Below are 19,310 nucleotides of genomic sequence, written 5' to 3'. Positions count from 1 at the left end.
ATCCACTGTCTAGGCCTACTATTCAGCCATTTATGAAATGACTACAGAAGAGGTATCATCAAGATGACCTAGCTGATTGGCTCTAGTGCAAGTGGGAGATTGTTGGAAATGTGCCCTAAAACCAATCATATGATGATACTTTACGGACATTTCAAATGTTAAACTAATCTAGTTTAACATATAAAGGGCAAAGATTATTGTTTGAGCCGTCTCATATAAATGTTATATGCTTAAACGATAAAGTCCAAGGAATATGTGATTGGGAGAATGCAATCTAATGAAGTTAGATTAATGAGACCATTCTTTCGTAGACACATCCTAAATGTTCCTGATCATAGGATTACCAATTGGGCATTGACAGTCCGTTAAGATCAGTACGTACTGTGTCTTCTCTCAGGGAGAGTGACTAGTCTCGAGTCATTGGTGTGTGTGACATCAAGACAAGTACGTAGGTGCTCAATAAGAGAATGAGTTCACTGAACGTGATCAACGAAGAGTTCTTATATTCCATGTCACATGAGAACTCATGGTTGGGATAATGCAAAGTAGTCCTTTGACCTGAGGCATCACAGTTGTCTTGTGGTTAAGTCCTTAATCTTTGATTATGTCTAATTCACCCCCTAGGGGTGTCACGGCATCGTTGGGGTTAAGCCACTTAGCTATGGAGACAAGTAAATGCGCAACAAGGGATCTCTAACCTTCAAACAGTTGAGGGAGAATACTCTATGATATGATTTGGAATCTCTGGCCAGAGTATGAATGAGATTGGGGAATGCGTTCCAAATCACATTCAAGGAAATCATATAAGCAAACGATTCACATTGGATAGTAGACATGAGTAAATAAACTATCATACCAAACAATGTGGTCAAGAGTATTAGATTAGAGAAGGACCGTATTGCATTTGTAATCCCGAACTGAATAGGTTCTCTAACCTCTTCTGATTAGCTTGGGTAACCATGACATGCTGCTAGGCGTCAACCATGGTTTGTGGAAGCCCTATACGTGTATAACCACTAAAGGGAGAATTGAAAATTGTTTCAATTCACAATCGATGTAAAATTGTTTTAATCGCCCACTGCCTCGCTAAAAGGAACCTAATGGATCGCACACCATAAAAGGTAGAGATTGAAGATTAAACGGAAATGAGTAAGAATGATTAAATGGTTTAATCATTTATTTATGGCAAGGATTAATTAATATGTTAATTAATCAAACGAATAAGTTCGTTAAAGACTTCGGGATAGTTTTGGACCTTAAGGCCCAATGGGCTTCGAACGTCAAGCCCATTAACTTAAGTTGTATGACAATTTAATGAATAAAGATTCATTAAGGCCCAAAAGCCCAAAACTCCCTAAATGGCCGGCCATATGTGTATGAATTAGGGTTTTGGTTGTTTAGGTCACTTAAAGAAGTGACTATATAAATGACTTTATAGCCAAATATTCATTAATGTGATTAAGGGTTTATTTTGGGTGAAAATGGGTGAGAATTGTCTCTCCATTTTCTCTCTAAAGAAGCTAACACTTTGGAGGGTACATCTAGCAATCCTACTACTCCAAGGTCACTCATTTTCTTCTACAATCTAACCTTGGTGAAGAGACTTAGAGGTTCTCAATTTTGGGAACTTGGAGAACCTATTCTTCCATCCAAATCCATGGATCTAAGAAGCAAGGAATGAAGGCCCCTATCTCTTTGGGTGATTAGCCTTTGCTTATGCAAAGAGGAATCTACAAAGGTATTAATTTCAACTCACTTTGTTTTGAGTTGATTATTGGTTCACCAATCTACTAGGCTTTGAATTTCATGGGTAATGTTTTGTTTTTGAATGCATACAAGCATGATTCCGCCTTTAATTTGTTAATTGCATGCCATATGATGTTATTCAAATGAACATGTTTTTCAAAATAAATCCTTCAATACTATAATGGGTCACATGCATGTTGCCAGAGTTTGAAAACTGTATTAAACATTGTGTTTGAAAGATGTAAAAAAGGTTTATAGATGAAATGTTTAATTTGTACAATTTAAACATAAAAGGTTGAAAGCTTTTTGTTTACAGACATACACAAAATATTACAGCCATCCACTGCACTTTAGCAATTGCATCCACTTTTCAATCCACTAGTGTAAATAAAGGTTCGTACAAAGACCATACAAGCTCAATTCCTAGATCCCTATCTACAGAGCAGTTTTACCTTTATGCAATTTTTCCTTACACAAGATGGATTCCTTCTGTCTTCATGAAGCGGCAGCTCCTCCTGAGCTCTTCACCTTGTGACACCGAAATAGTGTTGTCTTCAGTCTTCACAAGATGACAGCTCTTCTTGAACTCTTCACCTTGTGGCACCGAAACCAACACACAAACTATGCATATGATGATATGACAATGATATGCAAATCTAGATTCGATGTCTAGTCAGTTTCACCAGTCAAACACTTGAAAAATGAAACTGATGAGAATCCAAAATAGGCCAGTTCATAGATTTGAGACTTGGAAAAACTTGACCTAAAACAAAAATCAAAATCACAAAAACAATGCTACCCTAATATGCAATGATGTGGGTATTTAGTGCATAAATGTGATTTTGTAGCTAGGGTTTTCAAGTAAAAACACAAGAGGTAGCTCAAAACTAAAATCAACTCTTTTCTAAAAGTGTAAAACTCCTACCCAAAACAAATGAGCATATAAAATGAATTTAAGCAAGCAATTCAAAGATAGGTTTAGAAATATTCAATGAAGAACATTACACATAAAAATATGCTTGATGCTCCTAGGAGATCTGAGATGGAGATGAAAGGAAACTCTAAAAACTTTTCCAATCTCAAAATCCCAACAACAAATGAACCCTAGAATGACTTTATAAAGATGGCTAAGTTTCAGACAAAGAGAGGGGATGAAAAGCCATGTGTCATGTGTAAAATCAATATGGAAAGATCTAGGGCTGAAAATCCATTTTTGGGAAAAAGTGTCAGATGGCCCATGCGGGCTGTCTTAATTTGTGTGCCTTGACAACTGGATAACAGACAAAAAATTTTACTAGACAACTACACAAATGTATGATTCAAACCTTTTGTAGTGTATAAGGCTGGTGTGATGCGTAAACAAAATTTGATGCGTAAATTAACTTAACACACAAATTAAACCCTTTTGTTGACAATTGTAGTATGGATAAGTAGGGATCGTTCTTAAACCGAGGATTAGGAGGGATTGCTAAAACACTTATAAACTGACTCAAATAACTAAAAACAAGTTACAAACACTTAACAAGACTCAAAGAATGCAAAACTAAATTTTAAAACACTAAAACAAACCAAAAGACTCAAAACAACACAAAAACACTCAAAACTGCTTTAAAAACACTTTCTGGGCAGTTTTGAACTCTAACACTAATTTGGACGAAATTGAGTTATAACTTGAACCAAAACACTTAAAAACACAAACTAAAGTACTTTCTATCTAATATGACTCAATAAAGTCAAGGGGGTTTTGATTTTGGACGAAATTAAACTTGCAAAACAGATTGTAAATTGAAAACAGATTCTAGACGAATTTGGATCAAACTATGGATGATGGGCTAGCTAGAGGGTTCTTCTCCACACATGACACACTTGCATACAAACCAATTTTCAGTTGTTCGTTCAATAAATCATGAAACTCAACACCCCAGGTTAATTAGGTCTGCTTAAATTAACCTTCAAGTTCTCCTTAAGTTATTGAATTGGATGGGAAAGCGCATACAACAACTCAACACATTCTTCAAAAGTCCTTTACGTGAAAAGCACAATAAAGATACAATCAAAGATCATTAAGTAACATGAGAACTATAAGTATTGACGAGGCACTCGTTACTATGATGAGCATGAAACTTATGCCAAGAATTCACTTAACACGATCGTTTATAAGCGACCTCCACTACTTGAAAATATAAGTTTGTAACTATTAGGTGAAACTCCCTTATATTTTAGCTTCAAATCCTTGCATGAAAACTAAGTGTGCACTCTTAATAAACATACAAGAATAAGTTATCAATCAAACGGTTAAGCAAATTGAATTCACAACTTATGAAATAACAACTAAAGGTAATCAATTCATAATGCAAGTATAATCATGGTATTGAATAGCCCCTTACCTAAGAAGGGCTTAGTTCCTCATATCCACAAAACAAAGATACATAAATTTAGACATTAAAAACAAAGAATGAAAACACCTAGAAATGCTCCAACAATCCAACGTCTTGAATGGCAAGCACGTCCAAGGGTCTCCTTCCTTCTTCTTTGCTGCGGCACAAGGGATGGTTGGAGGTTTTTGTGGTGATTTGTGGTGGTGGATGGATATAGGTTGGTTATGATGAAGGGTGGAGTGCTTAGAATGGTCAGCAAGGGCCTTTATTTATAGGGGAAGGAAGGGCTACGAATTTGAAGTGGTTTTAGGGAAGGATTTATGTAGGAAAAGGAATGTGATTTTGGGTCAGAAAATAGGCAAGAAAGGTGCAGGAATTAAAGAGAAAAGGAAAGGGAAATTCGGCAGAAATTGTAGGACAGATTTAGGAATGTGTTTTGAGGCACAAAATAGGTAAGAATCCTATCCCCTTGTATGGCAAGGCTTTATAACAAAGGGGAATGTAATTTTGGGTCAGAAAATAGGTAAGAAAGAGGGGAAAGGTGCGGCTGGTTGCTTGCATAAAAGGGAATGTGATTTTAAGATCAGAAAATAGGAAAGAAAGGATGCTTTTGTGCGGCAAGGACTTTAGGGAAGGTTTAGGGCTTCTAGAACAACCAATTAAGTGCCCTAATATGTTTTGGAATCCCTTTGTGGCTGGAACATAGGTGAGGAAAAATTAGGAAACTTCCAAGCCACGAATAGAAACTATCAAGAATGGAAACCTCCAAGAATAGAAACTTCCAACTTTAGAAACTTTGGCTTCCAATTTTGAACACTTCGTTCTTTATTTGTTTTGAATCCAATTCTTCACATCATCATTCAATCCTATGCTCATTTGATCTTCAATTTCGTCCATCTTCTTACCTCCAAGCATATGCAATCCATTTGATGCCCAAAACTGCTCCAAAAGGCTCCAAAATGCACATATTTGCATACTTTGTCCTTAAAACCTGAAATTACACGAAAATAGCTTAAAATACTAAAATTACTAAGTACTAGCAATGTAAATGCAAGGAAACAAGCTAATTAAGTCGCATAAATATGCTCCTATCATGGTGCTTTGACAAGTTCAATCTCAACAGAAATCCCAGATCAGCATTGTATCGTAACTCTAAATTATGAGCATGTGTGGTAACATTTACAATTTTTGACAAGGGAAGCCAAATAATAGATTTAGACTTCACAATCTCCCCCTTTGACTCTCCTTGACAAAATACCCCAAGCATATAAGTAATTTCACTCAACACCCACACTCAAGAGAACATCAATCAACAGGAGAAGACCAAGTAACAACCAAGGAACAACTCCTGCAAAAGAACAACTCTTGACAAGAACAAGTGAAAGTCATCATTGGTAAAAGGCTTGCAAAGGTAAGAAACACACAAAATTTTACTCCCCCATTTTGTCATGGCAAAGACCAAGGATTTAAAATGAATGATGTGCCAATTAAACAAAATAGATGATATGTCAATTGAGCTCTTGAAAGAAATGTCCAAGCACAAATGAAAAGCCAATAATGACACGCTCGACACCAATATCCTCCAAACACCCGGGTAAGCACGTGCTGGCCAACACTCGAAGGTGACGAAGCCATACTAATATGCATGAGAACCAATGAATATAAATAAGAGTTACAAATTTAAATACAATGTATATGTAAATAAGGAATGTGTTCAGAGCATACAACAATCTAAAACACTAAAGAGAAATAATATAAAATTGAATGAACAAAGGAATGGGTCCTACACCGAGAGGACTCAAAGATGCCAATGTGGAGTGCCTTGACGCCAGGATTGTACGCCTCGATTCTATGTCCTGAGGGGGCGCAAAATAGAAAAGGTGAGTGGACCAAGTTGATAAATAAGTAATACTAACATAATTATTCATCAACGTACTAACCCCCAGGTTTAGAAAACTCGTATAGCATAATAAGAAAAAGGTTTTCCGAAAACCCTAGCATGCCATAAAATCTTCAATAAAACATATATCATATATAGGGTGCTAAATAGTGGTATCAGTATCACCCGAAGGCAGGTCAGTCGCCCGTAGGCAGAACATACGCCCGTAGGTAGAACATACGCCCCTAGGTAGAATATAGTGACCACTAGATAAGCACAAAAATCATTGAACATAATCTTTCTAGAATATAAGTATATATATCTCAACAGAGCTTAGTAGCTCAAACATCATATCTTAAATCATTTTCATAGTATATAGTCATCCATCATATATACCACAAAGAAAGTAAATTCGATAAAGCTTGAAATATCATAAAGCGTAAAAACAATTTACTCATAAACGTTTCATAAAACGTAACCATTAAATCATGCTTTACATGTATGCATTTCTAATAGTAAAATTATGCATTTTGGAAGGGGTCCACTTACAGATAATTCGCCGTTGAAAAGCCATGTAACTAGCGAAGACTGAAACGCCACAATAAATACACCTAAGCACATAAAGGGTCCAATTAATAAAACTATACTCAAACGATTGAATTTTGGAAAAGAACGTCGTAAATGGATTCAGGATATCAAAAAACATAAGGGAGACCTCGGGTACCCCCACACCCTGCCACACGGGCCCTCATGCACTGCCACACGCCATTTTGGGTGGCCGAAAAAGTCGTCGGCATCGTCGTGGATGGTGGCGGAGCACAGTACCTCCGGTGGAGGCACATGTGCTCCACATGCCGACCAAGGTAGGCACCCACGCGCACCCATGCGCAGGCTCACACGCGGCCTGGGATATTGGGATTCGACTAGGTTGGGCCGGATTCAAGTCTGGGTCTGGGCTTGGTTCCTGGGCTTGGGCCTAATGGGTTTCACAAAACATAGTTCATATCCTTTAAATGCGCAAAGTTAGGCTATATGTGCAGATCCTATTAATTAGGCAATAATATTTCAAAGGTAGTTTAGGGTATTTACTAAACCTTCTCTTTATTTATTCTTTTTACGAAGATTCTTACAATGTGCTACATTTTTAGTTCTTTTCTTAACATGGACTGGTGTTACTATAAATTATTATCTTTTGTAACAAGTTTCCATCTCATTTCATGCGGTTTATGCATTAGTTCCTTTATTTCCTTTTTTTTGTAAGAAGAAAGTGAGCTAAAGACACCAGAGGGGAGTAAAAACACAGAGGTACGAAGTTACGAATGTCTACTAGACTCCCTAAAAAAAATCTGTATTTAATATCTTTCCTTTTTATTTTGTTAATTGTTTGTTATAAGGCTTAATTTTCTAAAGTGAGTTATTCATTGAACAGGAAGCACCTCAAACAAATGTAGCACCAAATCCCGTTTTGTCTCTCTTGAATGGTATTGGTATTTTTAGTTTTGGTGTCCTTGGTGTGCTTTATGCATTGATTCGGTCAGAAAAGAAAGTCACTGATGCCATAGTCGAATCTATAAGTCCCTATTCAATACCACATAAAAAGCTTTTCTTTACATGTTGAGACAACACAGACATACCATAGATGTTGATGGGAGTCTAGTCTCTTTGAAAAGGAAATTCAAAATGTACAAAAAAATGTAATGCGTCTTTTAGCTTGTTTCCCAATCTTGTGTTCTTAAATGCTTCCTTGAAAACGATCCCTACTCTAGCGGTCCCTTTTTCTTTCCTGGTTTCTCTATTTTATAGAAATGCATACTAAGCTCTACCCGTTAATGTATGAGTCTCTGAGCTCGAAAGATCATCCTCCTTTACTTTTGGGTTATGTTCATAAAAATACTATTAGATGCTTTGTTTGATTTAACCCACATTTACTTTGGTTGAAAATGCAAAGATGAAGACCAAACTGAAAGAAAAGGAAGCTGTTATTGTTTCATTGGGGAAGAGCTATGAATCTAATTTACTAGGTGAACAGGAAGAACGGAGCAAGCAACTAGCAAAGGCAAAGGACGAGCAAAATTCTTTAACAAGCCAATTGAGTTTGGCAAAAAGTACAATTGCAAGCTTAGGAAAGGAGTTAAATGGGGAAAAGAAATTGATTGAAGAGCTTAAAACTCAAATTGACAGTTTTAAAACCAACCTTTCAAAGGCCGGAGAAGAAAAGGTAGTACTTGAAGAGAATTTGAAGGAAAAGCAAAACTCAATTGAAGTCCTACAGGGAATGATTGATTTGCTCAATTCAGAAATCAAGGATAAAGAAAACAATGTCCGAAGTCTTAGTTCTTCTCTTGTCGAAAAAGATTTGGAGTTGAGGGACTTGAAAGCTGCCTACAATCAAATGAGGGATGAACTAACGAATGCACTTTCAGATAGTCAAATGTTGAAAGATGAACTCCTGAAAAATCAAAAGGAATTAGAATTGAAGAATTCCTATTTCGATGAATTGAATGCAACAGTTAGTTCTTTCACTTCTAAATTAGATGATTCGAAGAGGGAGTTTGATGTTATTCAGGAAGAATACAATAATCTGAAAACATCCTCCTGTAGAAAGGCGGATTTGGATGCTAAGCTTTTGGAAGAAAGGGAAGAGAAATTTCAGCAGCTAAAGGAAAAGCTTGAACTTGCTCTGAGTGACAAGTAGAAACAGAGAATTAAATTCTGATTTGACCTGAGAGAAGGAAAACTTGAAGGAACTTATGGATAGAGAACTGGAAATTGAAACAAATTTGAAACATGAACTCCAGAGCACTCAAGAAACTCTTACAAAATCAAGAAGTGAAGCTTCCAATATGGAAAATCGATTAAAATAGTAAAAAACTTTATACACGGAACTTGAAGCTGAGATCTCGGTTCGGGCCAAGTTTACTGGAGTTAGGGAATCACTGCAGATAACCCTTGATAAGGCTACGTTAAGTGGTGATGCGGTTGTTGGTGAGCTTTTTGCAGCGAAAGAACTAATAAAGAAGACAAATGAGGAGCTACAAGTTCTGTCCCATAAACTAATAGTTGTTGCAAAAAAACGTGATAGCTTGCATGAGGAATTGGCTGATGTCTACAAAAAAGTTGAAAGAGCTTTAAGTGATTTAAAAGAAGAAAATGAGATAGTTTCTTCTTTGAAAAAAGAAGTTAAAGCTTTGGATAAACAGATTTCGAAGGACAAGGAGTCTTAGAAATCTCTTGAAACAGACCTGGAAGAGGCTACCAAAGCACTGGATGAGATGAATCGAAATGCAATGGTGCTTTCCCAAGATATAGAGAGGGCTAATTCTCTAATTTCTAGGCTTGAAAATGAGAAAGATGTGAATGAAATTTTGTGAAAAACATGTTCATTTAAGCAACATCTATAGCATGCAATTAACAATTAAAAGGTGGAATCATGCTTGTATGCACTTAAAAACAAAACATTAACCATGAAATTCAAAGCTTAGTAGATTGGTGAACCTTGACTCAACTTAAAACAACATTTGTTAGTTGAGAAATTATACCTTTGTAGATTCCTCTTTGCATAAGCAAAGGCTAATCACCCAAAGAGAGGGTCTTCATTCCTTGCATCTTAGATCTGTGGATTTGGATGGATGAAATGGTTCTCCAAGTTCCCAAAATTGAGAACCTCTAAGTCTCTTCACCAAGGTTAGATTGGAGAAGAAATGAGTGACCTTGGAGTAGTAGGATTGCTAGCTAAACCCTCCAAGAAGGCCGGCCACTTTAGAGAGAAATGAGAGCTTATGTTCTCATCCTTTCCCCAAAAGAAAAACCCTAAATGAATTTTGGCTATAAAGTCATATTTATACCTTAATTCATTGGAGTGGCAAACTTGTAAATAAGTCCAAAACTCACTCCATCTCTAAATGGCCGGCCTTAGGGTATTATTGGGGTAATTGGGCCTTTGTGAATTATTATTCATTAAGTTGTCATACAACTTAATTCAATGGGCTTGACGTTCGAAGCCCATTGGGCCTTAAGGTCCAAAACTATCCCGAGGTCTTTAACGAACTTATTCGTTTGATTAATTAACATATTAATTAATCCTTGCCATAAATAATTAAACCATTTAATTATTCTTACTCATCTCCATTGTTTCTTCAATCTCCACCTTACACGGTGTACGATCCATTAGGTTCCTTTTATCGAGGCAGTGGGCGATTAAAACCATTTCAAATCAATTGTGAATTGAAACTTACTTTCAATTCTCCCTTTAGTGATTATACACGTTTAGGGCTTCCACAAACCATGCGTGACACCTAGTAGCATATCATGGTTACCCAAGCTAATCAGAAGAGGTGGAGAACCTATTCAGTTTAGGATTACAAATGCAATACGGTCTTTCTCTAATACAATACTCTTGACCACATTTTTTGGTTTGATAGTTTATTCATGTCTACTATCCAATGTGATTCGTGTGCTTATATGATTACCTTGAATGTGATTTGGAACGACTTCCTAAATCTCATTCATACTCTGGCCAGAGATTCTTAAGCATATCATAGAGTATTCTCCCCCAAACGGTTTGAAGGTTAGAGATCCCTTGTTGCGCATTCACTTGCCTCCATGGCTAAGTGGCTTAACCCCGACGATGTCGTGGACACCATCCTGATGGAGTGACTTTGACATAATAAAAGATCAAGGACTTAACCACAAGACAACTATGATGCCTTAGGTCAAATGACTACTTTGCATTATCCCAACCATGAGTTCTCATGTGACATGAGTATGAGAACACCTCGTTGATCGTGTTCAGTGGACTCATTCATTATTTAGCACCTACATGCTTGTCTTGATGTCACACACACCAATGACTCGAGACTAGTCACTTTCCCTGAGAGAAGACACAACACGTACTGATCTTAACGGACTGTCAATGCCCAATTGGTAATCCTATGATCAGGAACGTTTAGGATGTGTCTACGAAAGAATGGTCTCATGAATCTAACTTCTTTAGATTGCATTCTCCCAATCACATATTCCTTGGACTTATCGTTTAAGCGTATAACATTTATATGAGATGGCTCAAACAATAATCTTTGCCCTTGATATTAAACTAGATTAGTTTAACATGTGAAATGTCCTTAAAGTATCATCATATGATTGGTTTTAGGGCACATTTCCAACAAGATGTGGTTTACATTTCCTTAACAGAGCATAAGATTGCATCCAAAGAGGCCCGAGAAAACATGGAAGATGTCCATAATCTTGTCATGAGACTAGACGAGGAAAGGGAGGGTCTGGAGAAGAGGAGCAAAAAATTGGAAGAGGAATTGGTATCTGCTAAGGGTGAAATATTATGGCTAAGAAGTCAAATAAATTCGTCAAAAGATCTTGTAAATAATCAGCAACCACCAGAAGAGGCTGAAGAGCCTGTTGTGGATGCAAATTTCTTCCTCCTTGATCTTGGACAAAATTGCACCTACAAAACAATTAACACCTTTGGTTAAGGCCAAAGGCCTCATGCGCGCACGATGAATGGGGGGCTTTTGTCGAAGAACCTTCGATGTCAAAGTTAGAATTTAGAAAGAAAAGTGTTTAGAGAGTTTTTGAAGTTTTGCAAGAGTATGGACTTAGCTTTTTAGAGAAAATGGGGTTCAATATATAGAGCATGGCCGACCCTCTTGGGAGAGAGAGTGGTTGGCCTTTTGGGTAATTTTTTAGTGTAATGGGTGATTTATTTGGCAATTAATGGATTAATTAGGTAATTAATCCATTAATTGGCAAATTAACTCAATTTATAAGGAATGTTTTGAAGGTTATGAAATAATTAACTTGGGGAAAATATAGGATGAGGATGGATGAAATAACTTTGAATTTGTTACCTATTTTGGGCACTCTTGGCTTGATTAACGGATGATTGTCCACTGCTGATAGGAGCATATTTATGCGACTTAGTGAGCTTGTTCTTGTGCATTTACGTTGTGTTTTCTTAGTTACGTTAGTCTTTTAAGCCATTTTCTTGTGTTTTCAGGTTTTAAGGGCAAAGTATGCAAAGTAGTGCATTTTGGAGCCTTTTGGAGCAAAATTGAGCTTGGAATGGATATCACATGCTTGGAGCAAAAGGAATGGACGAAATTGAAGTTTTGAAGATGTGAGGAGTCCTAATTGAAGAAGGATTCCTAATCAACGAAGGAGTCCTAATTGAAGAAGGATTCCTAATCAAAGATGGATTCCTAGAAGAATGAGGATTCCTACTCCAACAAGGTTTCCTACTTAAAGTAGGTTTCCTACTTAAAGTAGGAAAGTTAAGCCTAAAGTTTCCTATTTTGGGTTGATCTTTCCTAAACCTAGTTGGCCTTAAGTTCCAGTAACATTGAAGGTTTCCTAAGCATTTTTGGACACAAAGAGAGGTTATAGAACATTTCCCTATCCTTGCCGTGCATCTCCTTGGGTTTGTGGGATTTTAGAAGCCCTATCCCTTCATTTCCTATCCTTGTTGCACAAGAAAACCAATCCCTTTCAGATTTAGGACCTTTGCCGCACCAATTTCAGCAAGGAAACCCTTTTTCCTTGCCTTGCAAGGCATTCTAGAAGCCTTATCCTTCCTTTCCATATCTGCCGCACTTTTCTATACCTTTTCCCCTTTGGATTTTGATTGTTTGGGCCCTAATCCTTATTTTCTACTAAGTCCAAGTCCTAACCTGATTTCCCTAGGGTTTTATGTGCCTATATATATTTATATTTCAGCCTTGGCCGAACCACCACCTCTCATGTTCACAATTCAGGCCAGAAATTCATCACCCTTCTTTGCTGCTGCCATCACCACTAATTCTCCATAGTTCCTAACCTAAATCACCCCTTGCCGCACCTTTTATCCATCCTAAACACTACCATACCATCTCCCATCCATTATTCCATACACATAACCCCCAAAACTTGTCCCCAAGCCTTGTGCCACAACAAAGAGGAATGAGGAAAGTTTGTGGATGTGCTTGCTGTTCAAGTTGGAGCGTCTAGGTGTTTTCTTTCTTTTGTTTTCAATGTCTAAATTTGTTTATCTTTGCTTTGTGCGTATAAGGAACTAAACCCCCCTTGGCTAGGGGGAATTCGAAACCATGTTCATGCTTTCTATATGATTTGATTACTTTCAGTTGTGTTTCATAAGTTGTGAATTCAATTTGCTTAACTATATGAATTAAAACTGATTTGTGTGCGTTGGTTGAGAGTGCACGCTTAAGTTTCATGCATAAATCTGATGCTAGGATATAAGGGAGTTTCACCTAATTGTTATGAACTTATATTCAAGAGTGGTAAAGGTTGCTAATCACAATCGTGTTAATCAAATTCTTGGCATAAGTTTCTTGCAATTCAGAATAACAAGTGCCTCGTCAATGCTTATGATTTTCATAGAACTTAATGATCTTTGCTTGTATCTCTATTATGCAATTCATGTGGGGAACTTGTGGGGAATACTTTGGGTTGTCGTATGCAATCATCCAATTCAATAACTTTAGGAAAATCTGAGGGTTAATTAGTGCAATTCACGGTTAATCTGGGGCGTTGGGAATTCATGGTTTATGGAAAAGCAATTGGAAATCGTTTTGTATGCAAGTGTGACATGTGTGGAGAAGAACCTCCTAGCTAGCCAATCATTCATCTAATTCACCCAATTTCGTCTAAAATTTGTTTAAGGCTTTCTTGTTTTATTTTACTTGATTTTCGTCCAAAACCAAACCCCTTTTTACTTTAGAGTGTCTAACTAGTTGAAATCTGTTTAGATTGTGTTTTTAAGTGTTTTGAGTCAAGGAAAACCCAAAATTCGTCCAAAATTGTGTTTAGAGTCCAAATCTGCCCAGTTTGTGTTTTTAGGCAGTTTTGAGTGTTTTTAGCTTGTTTTGAGTCTTTTGAGTTTGTTTTAGTGTTTTATAGTTTAGTTTTGCATTCTTTGAGTCTAGTTTAGTGTTCTAAACTTTGTTTTATGTTTTAGAGTCAGTTTTAAGTGTTTTAGCAATCCTTCCTAATCCCCGGCCTAGAATGATCCCTACTTACATACTTTGCTACAATTGATAAAAAGAGGGTTTAATTTGTATGCTTATATATTTCGCATCAAATTTTTGGCACCGTTGCCGGGGATTAGTAAAGTTGCTAATCCATTGGATCTTTTATTTTGTTTTAATTAATTCCAGTTTCTGACCTTGTTTTGTTTTCTTGTTTTTAGGTACTAGTTTATGACTCGGAGTTCTCATCCGATTCGTGAACATATCTTGGACTTTGACGACGATTTCGAGCGAGAGTTGAGACGAAAGAGGAAGAATCCAGAACGTGAATCAAGTTCAAATTCAGAGGCCGAATCTGAGTTTGAGGAAGAAGAACCCACGGCAAGGGTGGGTGAAGTAGTGCAAGACATGGCAGCGGACAACCGAACAATCAAGGAGCTTTCTGCTTCAGGATTGGACAATGCCGCACCCCTATGCATCCAATACCCCGCAGCTGCTTAAGGCAAGACTGAAGAGTTTGAGTTGAAGTCAAGCTTGCTGCACCATATTCCAAAGTACCATGGGTTGTCCATGGAGGATCCTAACAAGCACTTGAAAGAGTTCGATGTGGTGTGTTCAAGCATGACTCCCATCAACGTCGGTGGGAACATATTGAAGATGAAGGCCTTTCCCTTTTCTCTATTAGAAAAGGCGAAAGATTGGTTGTATGAATTAGCTCCCGGAACTATCACATCTTGGGAGAGCATGAAACGGGCTTTCTTGGAGAAATTTTTCCCAACTTCTCGAGTTATTCTTATACGAAAAAGGATAGGTGGAATTCAGCAAGATGAAGGTGAATCATTTCCTACTTATTATGAACGTTTTAAATCTCTTGTTGCTTCATGTCCACAACATTAAATGAAGGATGAGCTTCTTCTACAATACTTCTGCGAGGGGCTTCTACCAATTGAACGTCAAACGCTAGATGCCTCAGCGAGAGGAGCCTTGGTGGATAAGACCCCCACGACTACAAAGACTTTGATTGCTAATCGAGCGTTGAATGCTTAACAATACGAAGGTGTTGGACAAAGGAGCACCCCACGTCAACACCAAGTGAATGAGGTAAGTGCCATTCCAAACTTCAAAATCAAATGGCTAACCTTACTACTCTTCTTTCTCAGGTTGTGGAAGGACCAAAAGTACAAAATGTGGCTGCTTGTGGTGTGTGCTCCATGCAAGGACATCTCACGGATAAGTGCCCACAATTGATTGAGAACGGAGGGTGGGAGACCCTCAATGCTGTGGGTTTTGGGAATCAATACCAACTAAGGAATGGTTCATTTTCTAATACATACAATCCGAGATGGAGAGATCATCCAAATTTCAAATGGAGAGAACCCCAACAAGGCCAACAACAAAGTGCATTTAGGTAACAACCCCTGGGTTTCTATCAAAAACCGTTTGCACCCACACAACCTCAAGCATAACCTGCCCAAAACAAATCAGGTTCGTCTATTGATAATGATCAGATTTTTCAATTACTAACTTCTATGGCGCAGGGTATGCAAACTAGGGACAAAAAGGTGGACGAGTTGGAGAAGCAAGTAGGGCAGATTGCGGAGTTCATGGGGCAATTCCGAGAACAGGGAAAACTTCTTAGTTCAACCGTTGTGAATCCGAAATGAGGCTTTGAATCTGCTAAGGCAATCATGCTAAGGAGTGGATAAGAAGTTGGAGCTGACCATAAACCATCCAAATCAAGTGAAAATGAGGATGAGAAGTTGCAATTCGAGGAGGAAAGCCAAGACAAGGCCACAGTAAGGATTGAGCAATCTATGCTGCAAACCCCTACACCCTCTCCACATCCTAATCCGTCCAAATCAGGTAAGATGGGTCCAATTTCAGTTAATACTAACCATATTCCACCCAATGTACCTTTTCCTCGTAGGTTTATGTAATCAAAGAAGGAGGAAGCTGAAAAGGATATTTTGGAAACGTTTAGAAAAGTTCAAGTCAATATCCCCCTTTGGGATGCAATTAAGCAAGTCCCGAGGTATGCCAAGTTTTTTAAGGAACTTTGCACCACTAGGAAGAGGATTTCGACCAAGGAAGTTGTAAAAGTAGGTGAAAACGTCTCAGCCATCTTGCAATGCAAACTGCCCCCTAAATGCAAAGATCCGGGTAGTTTTACAATTCCTTGTGTCATTGGTAATACTCGTTTTGAATATTTTATGCTAGACTTAGGTGCATCTATAAATGTCATGCCATATTCAATTTATGCATCTATGAATTTAGGAAAGTTAACAAATGACGGTGTGATCATACAATTGGCCGATAGATCTAATGCCTATCCAAAGGGAATTTTGGAAGATGTTTTAGTGCAAGTTAATCACTTAATCTTCCCGGCAGATTTGTACGTGCTTGAGATGGACGAGTCGGACCATGCCCCTTCATTGCCCATCCTCCTTGGAAGGCCATTCATGAAAACGGCCGGACAAAGATTGATGTGTTTAATGGAACGTTGACGATGGAATTTGATGGGGAAGTTATTAATTTCAATCTTTCTGATTCTATGAAGTATCCTAGTGAGAATCATTCATGTTTTTCTATTGATGTAAATGACTCTTTGGCGCAGGACCATTTTGACAAATTGAATGAAGATGCACTTGAATTGGTCATTGCACGAGGAATGGACATGCAAAACATTGAAGCAGCAACCATGCACACCCACGACATGCATGAACTTGCCCTTGCCGTGCCCCCTAGTGATGGTCTCATTGAGATGGTGGCTGCCCTTGAATCATTGCCACCACAATCTGGTAAGTTGTTAGACCCAATTTTAAGTTTAGTTTTGGCTAATAAGATGCTTCCCTCAGATGTGTAGCCACCTACACTTGAACTTAAGCCATAACCTAGTCATTTGAAGTATGTTTTCTTGGGAGATGATGAGGCGTTGCCCATCATTATCTCATGCTCACTCACGGCACAAGAAGAGGGCAAGTTGGTGAGGGTGCTAAAGGAGTACAAAACGGCAATTGGATGGACATTAGCCGACATAAAAGGAATTAGCCCTACTACATGCATGCATCGCATACTTTTGGAGGAGGAGTCTAAAACATCTCGAGAGGCTCAACGCCGACTCAACCCTCCTATGATGGAAGTTGTGAAGAAGGAAATCATCAAGCTTTTAGATTGTGGAGTAATCTATCCAATCTCGGATAGTAGGTGGGTTTCGCCCGTTCAATGCGTTCCAAAGAAATCTAAAGTGACAGTGGTTGCAAATGCCAAAAATGAGCTTGTGCTTACTTGCATTCAAACTGGTTGGAGGGTGTGTATTGACTATAGGAAGCTAAACGCCACCACAAGGAAGGATCACTTCCCCTTGCCATTCATTGATCAAATGCTTGAGAGGTTAGCAGGTTATGCTTTCTATTGTTTTCTTGATGGTTATTTTGGTTATAATCAAATTGTCATAGCACCCGAGGACCAAGAAAAAACCACGTTCACATGCCCTTCGGGTACATTTGCTTATCATCGCATGCCTTTTGGTTTATGTAATGCACCTGCCACATTTCAAAGATGCATGATGAACATATTTTCTGATTATGTTGAGAAAATAATTGAAGTTTTTATGGATGATTTCAGCGTTTTTGGTGATTCTTTTGATGGTTGCTTGCATAATCTCAGTTTGATCTTAAAACGATGCGTTGAAACTAACCTTGTTCTTAATTGGGAAAAATGTCATTTCATGGTTAAACAAGGCATAGTTTTAGGTCATATCATCTCTGAAAACGGTATTGAGGTTGATAAGTTAAAGATAGTGATAGGAGCATATTTATGCGCCTTAGTTAGCTAGTTCTTATGCATTTTCGTTATGTTTTCTTAGTTAAAGTAGTCTTTTGAGCTACTTTCATGTGTTTTCAGGTTCAAAGGGCATATGACATAAAAGATGGCAAAATGGAGCTTAGATTGGAAAGTACATGCTTGGAACAAGGAATGGACGAGTTTGAAGGTTGAGGGAGCTTAAGAAATGAAGAAATGAAAGTAAAGAACAAAGAAGTCGGAATTGGCAACTAAAGTTTCTAAAGTTGGAAGTTTCTATTCTTGGAGGTTTCCATTTTCGAGAGTTTCTATTCTTGGCTTTGGGCTTTTGGATGACCCATCTTTGCCTCTTGGACCTATGCCGCACCTAACCCTAACCCTAGCCCACTTAATCAGCCGCACCTAGGCCTTGTTCACATGAAAAAAATCTGATTACTTACCCTAAGCCCATGCCGCACCTAATGTTCTAGAAACCCTAGTTTTTGGTGGATTTCCTAACCCTAGCCGCACCTAAACCCTAGCCCATTTGTCTAACCTGATTTCTTTAGGGTTTGGCTGCCTATATATATGTGTTTTACCTCCCTTGGCCGAAGATCACCTCCCATATTCATTCTACACGCCAAAACCCTAGTTCTAGTTCTTGCCGCAGCCTTCCATAACCAAACTCCCAACTTTCTGCCCAAATTCAACCTTGCCGCAACCTTCCATTCAAATAACCATTCATCCACCATAGCCGCACCTTTCCACCACCATCACCACCTTGTGCAGCCACCATTGGAGGAGGAAGAAGGAGTGTCGTGCAGCCCAAAGGAGGAAGACACCTTGCACATGCAATTTGCCATTAGTGGAGTGTTTGGAGTTCTTTCTTTCTTTGTTTCTGTTTTCATGTTTAATTTAACTTGCTTTTCAATTATGTTAGACATGTGGAACTAATTTCTTTATAGTTAGAGGTGAATTTGAAGCCATGGACATATGTTTTATATGATTTGATTTCTTCCAATTATGATTTCAGAAATTGTGAATGTGATTTACTTATCTATTTGATTGATAACTTGTTTATGTATGTGGGTTGAGGGTCGACACTTAATTTGCATGCTTAAACTTGATGCTAGGGTATAAGGGAATTTCACCTAATCGTTATTAACTTATATTCATAAGTAGTGAAAGTCGCTAGTCACGATTGTGTTAAGTAAATCCTAGGCAAGAGTAACATGCGTATCCCATAGTTATGAATGCCTCGTCAATGCTTATGATGTCCATTGAACTTAATGATCTTTGATATGTGTCTCTATCATGCGTATTCCATAGTTAGGGTCCTTGATAAGAATAATTTGGTTGTAATGCGTATTCCATTCAATTCAATGAATCTAGGGAAATCTGAGAATTAATTGGTGCAATCTAGTTAATTTGGGGCATTGTCATTCATGATTTGTTGAAAGAGTAATTGGAGATTGAGTTGTATGCATATGTTCATGTGTGGATAAGGAACCCTCTAACTAGCTTCTCACCATTCTATTTAATCACAATCTG

General features: G+C 38.0%; 1 pseudogene; it reads left to right on the top strand.

Annotated features, from left to right (window-relative positions):
• Positions 1-5,900: 5,900 nt before the first annotated feature.
• On the top strand, positions 5,901-16,842 carry LOC126633872 (MAR-binding filament-like protein 1-1; annotated as a pseudogene).
• Positions 16,843-19,310: the final 2,468 nt, after the last annotated feature.

This window comes from Malus sylvestris, chromosome 9 (genome assembly GCF_916048215.2).
Source record: "Malus sylvestris chromosome 9, drMalSylv7.2, whole genome shotgun sequence".
Taxonomy (NCBI): Eukaryota; Viridiplantae; Streptophyta; class Magnoliopsida; order Rosales; family Rosaceae; genus Malus; species Malus sylvestris.
This window is presented reverse-complemented; position numbering and strand designations above follow the sequence as displayed.